The following is a 9,521-nucleotide window of genomic DNA, read 5'->3' on the forward strand; positions in this document are numbered from 1 at the left end:
GATACAAAGACAAGATCCATATATGTGCTGTCTAAAACAGATCCACTTCAGACCTAGGGACACGTACAGAATGAAAGTGAGGGGTTGGAAAAAGATATTCCATGCAAATGGAAATCAAAAGAAAGATGGTGGAGCAATTCTCATATCAGACAAAATGGACTTTAAAATAAAGAGTATTACAAAAGACAAAGAAAGACACTACATAATGATCCAGGGATCAATCCAAGAAGAAGATATAACAATTGTAAATATTTATGCACCCAACATAGGAGCACCTCAATACATAAGGCAAATGCTAACAGCCATAAAAGGGGAAATTGACAGTAACACAATCATAGTAGGGGACTTTAACACCCCACTTCCACCAATGGATAGATCATCCAAAATGGAAATAAATAAGGAAACAGAAGCTTTAAATGACACATTAAACAAGATGGACTTTTAACTGATATTTATAGGACATTCCATCCAAAAACAACAGAATACACTTTCTTCACAAGAGCTCATGGAACATTCTGCAGGATAGATCATATCATGGGTCACAAATCAAGCCTTGGTAAATTTAAGAAAATTGAAATCGTATCAAGTATCTTTTCCAACCACAACGCTATGAGACTAGATATCAGTTACAAGAAAAAAACTGTAAAAACTACAAACACATGGAGGCTAACAATATGCTACAAAATAACCAAGAGATGACTGATGAAATCAAAGAGGAAATCAAAAAATACCTAGAAACAAATGACAATGAAAACATGATGACCCAAAACCTATGGGATGCAGCAAAAGCAGTTCTAAGAGAGAAGTTTATAGCAATATAATCCTACCTCAAGAAACAAGAAAAATCTCAAATAAACAACCTAAACTTACACCTGAAGCAATTAAAGAAAGCAGAACAAAAACCCCCAAAGTTAGCAGAAGGAAAGAAATCATAAAGATCAGATTAGAAATAAATGAAAAAGAAATGAAGGAAATAATAGCAAAGATCAACAAAACTAAAAGCTGGTTCTTTGAGAAGATTAAAAAAAAATTGATAAACCAGTAGCCAGACTCATGAAAAAAAGGGAGAAGACTCAAATCAACAGAATTAGAAATGAAAAAGGAGAAGTAACAACTGACACCACAGAAATACAAAGAATCATGAGAGATTACTACAAGCAATTATATGCTAATAAAATGGACAAGCTGGAAGAAATGGACAAATTCTTAGAAAAGCACAAAGCTTCCGAGACTGAAACCAGGAAGAAATAGAAAATATAAATGGACAAATCACCAGCACTGAAATTGAAACTCTGATTAAAAATCTTCCAACAAACAAAAGCCCAGGACCAGTTGGCTTCACAGCCAAATTCTATCAAACATTTAGAAAAGAGCTAACACCTATCCTTCTCAAACTCTTCCAAAATATAGCAGAGGGAGGAACACTCCCAAACTCATTTTACGAGGCCACCATCACCCTGATACCAAAACCAGACAAACATGTCACAAGAAAAGAAAACTACAGACCAATATCACTGATCAACATACATGCAAAAATCCTCAACAAAATACTAGCAAACAGAATCCAACAGCACATTAAAAGGATCATACACCATGATCAAGTGGGGTTTATCCCAGGAATAGAAGGATTCTTCAATATACGCAAATCAATCAATGTGATACACAATATTAACAAATTGCAGAAGAAAAACCATGTGATCATCTCAGTAGATGCAGAAAAAGCTTTCGACAAAATTCAACACCCATTTATGATAAAAACTATCCAGAAAGTAGGCATAGAGGGAACTTACCTCAACATAATAAAGACCATATATGATAAACCCACAGCCAACATCATTCTCAATGGTGAAAAACTGAAACCATTTCCTCTAAGATCAGGAACAAGACGAGGCTGTCCACTCTCACCACAATTATTCAACATAGTTTTGGAAGTTTTAGCCACAGCAATCAGAGAAGAAAAAGAAATAAAAGGAATCCAAATTGGAAAAGAAGAAGTAAAGCTTGTTTGCAACTGGCATGATACTATACATAGAGAATCCTAAAGATGCTACCAGAAAACTACTAGAGCTAATGAAAGAATTGGTAAAGTAGCAGGATACAAAATTAATGCAGAGATATCTCTTGCTTTCCTCTACACTAATGATGAAAAATCTGAAAAAAGAAATCAAGGAAACACTCCCATTTACCCTTGCAACAAAAAGAATAAAATACCTAGGAATAAACCTATCTAAAGAGGCAAAAGACCTGTATGCAGAAAAGTATAAGTACTGATGAAAGAAACTAAAGATGATACAAACAGATGGAGAGATGTACCATGTTCTTGGATTGGAAGAATCAACATTGTGAAAATGACTGTACTACCCAAAGCAATCTACAGATTCAATGCAATCCCTATCAAACTACCAATGGCATTTTTCATAGAACTAGAACAAAAAATTCCTCAATTTGTATGGAAGCACAAAAGACCCCAAATAGCCAAAGCAATATTGAGAAAGAAAAACGGAGCTGGAGGAATCAGGATCCCTGACTTCAGACTATATTACAAAGCTACAGTAATCAAGACAGTATGGTACTGGCACAAAAACAGAAATAGAGATCAATGGAACAGGATAGAAAGCCCAGAGATAAACCCACGCACATATGGTCACCTTATCTTTGATAAAGAAGGCAAGAATATACAATGGAGAAAAGCCAGTCTCTTCAGTAAGAGGTGTTGGGAAAACTGGACAGCTACATGTAAAAGAATGAAATTAGAACACTTCCTAACACCATACACAAAAATAAACTCAAAATGGATTAAAGACCCCAAAGTAAGGCCAGGCACTATAAAACTCTTAGAGAAAAATATAGGCAGAACACTCCATGAGATAAATCACAGCAAGATTCTTTTGGACCCACATCCTAGAGAAATGGAATAAAAACAAAAATAAACAAATGGGACCTAATGAAACTTAAAAGGTTTTGCACAGCAAAGGAAACCATAAACAAGATGAAAAGACAACCCTCAGAATGGGAGAAAATATTTGCAAACAAAGCAACTGACAAAAGATTAATCTCCAAAATATACAAGGAGCTCATGCAGCTCAATATCAAAAAAACAAACAACCCTATCAAAAAATGGGAAGAAGACCTAAATAGACATTTCTCCAAAGAAGATATACAGATTGCCAACAAACACATGAAGGGATGCTCAACATCAGTAATCATTAGAGAAATGCAAATGAAAACTACAATGAGGTATCACCTTACAATGGTCAGAATGGCCATCATCAAAAAATCTACAAACAATAAATGCTGGAGAGGGTGTGGAGAAAAGGGAACCAACCCTCTTGCACTGTTGGTGGGAATGTAAATTAATACAGCCACTATGGAGAACAGTTTGGAGATTCCTTTAAAAATTAAAATAGAACTACCATATGAGCCAGCAATCCCACTACTGGGCATATACCCTGAGAAAACCATTATTCACAAAGAGTCCACAATGTTCATTTTAGCTCTATTTACAATAACCAGGACATGGTAACAACCTACGTGTCTATCGACAGATGAATGGATAAAGAAGATGTGACACATATATACAATGGAATATTACTCAGCCATAAAAAGAAATGAAATTGAGTTATTTGTAGTGATGTGGATGGACCTAGAGTTTGTCATACAGAGTGAAGTAAGTCAGAAAGAGAAAAACAAATACCGTATGCAAACACATATATTTGATAAACCAGTAGGTTCTGACGAACCTAGGGGAAGGGCAGGAATAAAGACGCAGACGTAGAGAATGGACTTGAGGACACGAGGAGTGAGAATGGTAAGCTGGGACAAAGTGACAGAGTAGCACTGACATATATACACAACCAAATGTAAAACAGATAGCTAGTGGGAAGCAGCCTCATAGCACAGGGAGATCAGCTTGGTGCTTTGTGACCACGTAGAGGGGTAGGATGGGGGGGTGGGAGGGAGACGCAAGAGGGAGGAGATATGGGGATATAGGTATACATACAGCTGATTCATTTTGTTATATAGCAGAAACTAACACAATATTTTAAAGCAATTATCCTCCAATAAAGATGTTAGATAGATAGATAGATAGATAGATAGATAGATAGATAGATAGATAGATAAATAAATAAATAAATAAAATGCTGGTATACTCACAAATGAAAGCAGATGTGCCTTAAAAAAAAAGAAAAAATTAAACAGCCGTTTTGTGGTATTTCAGAGAGACATCTGATTAATAAACTGGTTGATATTATTAAATTGTACAAGGTATTGTTTCAGCCCTATTGACCATCCAAGGATTATTAAAAAACTATTTTGTGTTGAGTTCCAAAACTTATCCTGGGGAATGGACAATTTGTTTACTGTTTTTTTCCCCCACTGATATCTCAGGAAATCTTTTCCTGGAGTGCTTCTCCCTACCTAGCATGTCTGGGTCAGAACAATTACAATGGTTAATTGCAAATGAAGAGCCTTTTAGGCATCTGAATGGATTTTGGAAAGTAGGTGGATGGGGTTCAAATATGCTGAAACTGCAGCCTGCATTGTTCCAGGCCGTTATTTTTGGTCCACTGAATAACAGCTGCTGCATATGGTAGTTGTTGAGTTTTCTGCTAAAGATCCATTTACTAGCACAAATAGTAAATGTTTGCATGTGCTATTTTGATACATCTCCTGTGAGGCTCCATTTCTGCATTTAAATATGGATCACATATGGTGAACTGAAATAACTTTTGTATGTAAAGCGTATGTCCAAGGAGTAAACCAAAGAGACACAGTGTATAGCACTGTCATGTTCCATACACCTTCTATATGAGCTAAAGTTTAATGAAAAATAATATCACCAAAACCACATAAGGAAAAGTTCCATTTCATAGTTATAACACTAGTGATTAGCAACATGGAGAATAGACATATATAATGTATAATAAATGCTATTGCTGAAAATTTAATTAATGTAAGACTATATAAAATTTCAATATGACAAAAGTAATAAGGATAAAATGTATCATGAAAATACTGCAGTAAATGTCGATATATTTGAATTCACAACAACTAGAAAATTCAGAAATACAACAGTCCTCCAGAATCTACACTTAATTTTTATGAAAAATGAAATAATATATGGACATCAAATCAATAGATGCTGTAGATATGGATTCACTCTTCAGGGAATTTACAATTTGGTAGTATCAATGTGACTTACGGGCAAATAACTATAGTAAACAAGAAAGGGAAATGTGTCCTACAAGAGAGTCTGATAAAGTATTAGAGAATTTACTGACCAGGTATCAGGAGCCTTGGGGCTCAGCTGAGCTTTGCCAATTCCAGGCTAGTAAATTTCTTCCTTCTCTGGGCTGATGTTCTCCCCTTTGTAAAGTGGGTCCAATGGACTGAATTGTGTCCCTCCCAAATTTCATAGTTTGAAGGCCCAACCCCCAGTGTGATGATATTTGGAAGTAGGGCCTTTGGAAAGTAATTAAGTTTAGATGAGGTTATGAGGATGGGACCACCATAATGAGATTATCGTCCTTATAAGGAGAACAGAGACCAGAGCATGCTCCCTTCCCTCCCCCGATGGCCCTGTGAAGACACAGTGAGAAGATAGTTATATGCACGCCAGGAAGAAAGCTCTCACCAGGGAACCAAATTGGCCTGTGTCTTGATCTTGGACTTCCTAGTCTCCAGAACTGTGAGAAATAAATCCCTATTGTTTAAGCCTATGGTATTCTATGGTATTCTGTTATAGCAGCCCTAGCAGAGTAATACAGTAGGTAAATTCAAGAAGGCTAAATGGTTTTCAGTCTATGTGCCATACCTCTCTGGTTGGTATCTAACAGTTTTTTCCCATGACTCTGAAACACTCTAAGGTTCTAAAAATAAATAAAAATTAAAGTATGTTCTATTCCAGTTTTTGTTCTTACTACATTTTTTAAAAAACATTTTTCAAATACCTTAAAGTTGAAACCATGTATAGCTTATTTGATAACTCTGAGTAAAATGAAATATTTAATTAAACAGAACCCCTTATTCCCCAAGCATTAGGGGATTTACTTGTAATTCAGTTAAATAAAGCCTACTGATATCTCACAGCAATCCTATGAAGTAAGAACATCTTAATACTGTTCTCTCATATTCAAAATAATGACGCATTGATTAGCTAAGGTTATGTCCTCTGATCACAAAGTTTTCAAGCAGAAGTAACTATTTCAAATAGGTTGGTACATTTAAAATAAAGACTCTCTAATGCAGTACATATGTGAAAGCAGCTTTCTTTAAACAGAGGATTCTAAAGGGTGGGATAGGGAGGGTGGGAGGGAGGCTCAAGAGGAAGGGGATATGGGGATATATGTATACATATAGCTGATTCACTTAGTTGTACAGCAGAAACTAACACAACATTATAAAGCAATTATACTCCAATAAAGATGTGGAAAAAAAAGTTTACTTGTGACTATCTATTCCATTACATGATAGTCAACAATTCACCTTATAATAAATACAATTCACTCATAATAAATACCAAAGGTTTACATTCTCATTATAACTTGCCAAATCACCTCAATTAAATTTCAATAAAGTCCCTCAAAATGCTAATTCCTGAGCATCTATTTTTGACAGCTGAGTAGTATTCTATGTACAATGGATATACCACAATTCATTTTCACAAATCCCTGTAACCTGGCTATTTGGATTTCTTCCAGCTTTTTTACCGTAAAATTAAAAGCTATAATTAACATTCTTACACACAAATCTTTGCTTATTTGTGTGAGCATATGTTTCTCTTGGACAAATTCCTAGATGGAGATTTGCCGGGTCAAGTCAACCTGTGGTGATGTTGAAATTTATAAGGACAACATTGGTCAGAAAATACGTAATTTTATTTTTTCAGTAACTGAACTCAACATAGCTCACCATTTCCCATTTCAATGAATTACTGAAAATAATTACACTTGTTAATTTAATTCAAAGTGTTTCAATCATTGTTTATTTAAAACTCAGTCACTTTTGGGTAAATACTCAATTAAATATAAGATTCTCCCCCTTCCCCTCCTCTGGCCCACTCTTCCATGATAGTGTGAGTCCTATGTGTAGAGCAGGGGCATATTACACCATCCTGGCTTTTGCTCTATGTGTTGCCTTTGTTCCTCGTTGCCTCTGTCGAGGTGTGAGCCAACACCTAGTCTTAGAGTGCCAGCCCCTGTCTTTCCTGCTTCCTATCAGCAAAGCCCATGCCTCTATACCTCTAGTCTGAACTTGAGGCTTCTTTTTGTCCATTTCTATACTGATCCTTGTTTAGTTCAGGGACTGCTAGCTGCCTTCTCCACACCTGACTGAGACATTTAAACTGCCCTCAAGTCTAGAAATCTCTTACAGTCATTGCTATTCTACTACTACTCGAATATCCTGGTGCTTCAGTGTCTTCTGGGTGCAGGCATCAGTAAGAGGTGGTCTGTCTTCCATGATGTAAGCTTTTCCGCTCTGGAATGTCCCCCCCCCCCCCCCGCAAACTCGTGGAAAAGTTAGAATAAGAATCCCCTTCTTAGGCATCCATTAGCGTCTACACTCTTATCTCATCCCACTCTAAATCCCATTGCTTCTAGATAGTCAAAAATCTTACTTACATTGGGCAGGAAGAACATGATCACACCATACATTTTCCTTGTTCTGTAGCTTATAGTGTAAATTCTTTGCTGACTCTTACAATCTTCCCATGTTATTTTTAAAGCTTATATTTTGGAATTCTGAAAAGTATCTTTTTACTCTTTTTTTCAAAGCCCAATGCTTGCAAATCCAGGGGCCTTTAAAATCTCCAAGCATGATTCCAATTAAATGTTAACAGGTTAGGAGTTTTGTTTTGTTTTGTTTTTTTAGTGTCTAAGCATCATGGAGTAGCTGTTGTGAGTCTTTTTTAAAAACTTATTTTGTTGAAGTATAGTTGATTTACAATCTTGTGTTAATTTTTGCTGTACAGCAAAGTGATTCATTTATATATATATATATATATATACATACAAGCTTTTTCATACCCTTTTACATTATGATTTATTACAGGATATTGAATATAGTTCCCTGTGCTAAACAGTAGGACCTTGTTGTTTATACATTCTATATATCTAATAGTTTGCATCTGCTAATCCCAAACTCCCAATCCATCCTTCCCCCACTCTCCCCTCCCCCTTGGCAGCTACAAGTCTGTTCTCCATGTCTGTGGGTCTGTTTCGTAGATAAGTTCATTTGTGTCATATTTTATATTCCCCATATAAGTGATATCATATGGTATTTGTGTTTCTAGGAGTCTATTTTAAAATAACATTTGTTCACATCATTTTCAGAAAATAAAAATAAATGGTGATTTAGAAAATAAAACCATTTAGATAATGGTTAGCTTGTTACTTTGGAAGGTGAGTATTGCAATGATAAAATATATCTCTATTTCATTTTTATTTAAGAGCAGTTTTATTAGTGAAATTTTAGGTATCATAGATAAATAATTTCAGAGTCTATTTATGAAAAGGGATCATCAGTGGAGAAAATCATTGTGAGAACCTACATGACGTTTTCACTCTTGGATTTAGTAAGTAGTTTTTTTCTATCACTGGAAGAAGAAATAAGGGAGGCTTTTACACTGATGTAATCAAATTAAGGGGAAATAAAGAGTTGTAAATTTCTCTGGGTCTGAGCAATTTTATATAAAATGCACTGTCAATGTGTAAAAGAATCACACTCATTCTCTAGAAATTTCCAGTAAACAGGTTATTCCCAGGTTATTAAATTGTTTCTGAGTCTTCATTATCAGAACATTTATTTGAGCCCAAGCCTGTAGCTACCTTGTAAGAAAGAAGTGATCACTGCACAGTATTCACTAATGAATTGACCATTTGGAAAATTAACCTCCACTCAAACATTCTTCTCAACTTATTCTGTGTATCTGTGACTATCATCAGTGTATTTGTAGGTCAGACTATTAACATGCAGTAAACAATTGCAAATCTTGTACAAGATGCAAGATATCAAGAAGTCATTGAAGATAATTATGCAGAACTCGTCAACTCCAGGTAAAGCCATTGATGATATGACAGAGATAGACGACTTAAAATTGAAGAGAAAAATCAATGCGGACAGAGAGACAATAGACAATTCAAGTAAGAATGCTTTGTGACCCAAAGGACTAGGAGGAACCCTTGAAGAAATTTCTGAAAACTTGAGACACCTCCAAATTATTCTTCAGAAACGACACTCATTATGATTTTCCCGGAATAGTTAACTAAGAAGTAAAGAAAGGTATACTGTGTTATTGCTATTGTTGTTGGAAATTTTATATGAGAAAAAAAGAAATCAACATTTTATGCATTTTTTTGTCCTCGCTAAAAAATTAATATATAAATGAAATTAGAACCTACACTTTATTAAATGAGATAAATTCATTTTTTCATAAATTTTAGTTTTATTTTTCAAGATAAAATTTCAATGACACTTTAGTTTTTATCCCTAAAAAAACCAATTAAGTATTGATCTGCCTT

The sequence above is a fragment of the Balaenoptera musculus genome, chromosome 11 (genome assembly GCF_009873245.2).
Source record: "Balaenoptera musculus isolate JJ_BM4_2016_0621 chromosome 11, mBalMus1.pri.v3, whole genome shotgun sequence".
NCBI lineage: Eukaryota > Metazoa > Chordata > Mammalia > Artiodactyla > Balaenopteridae > Balaenoptera > Balaenoptera musculus.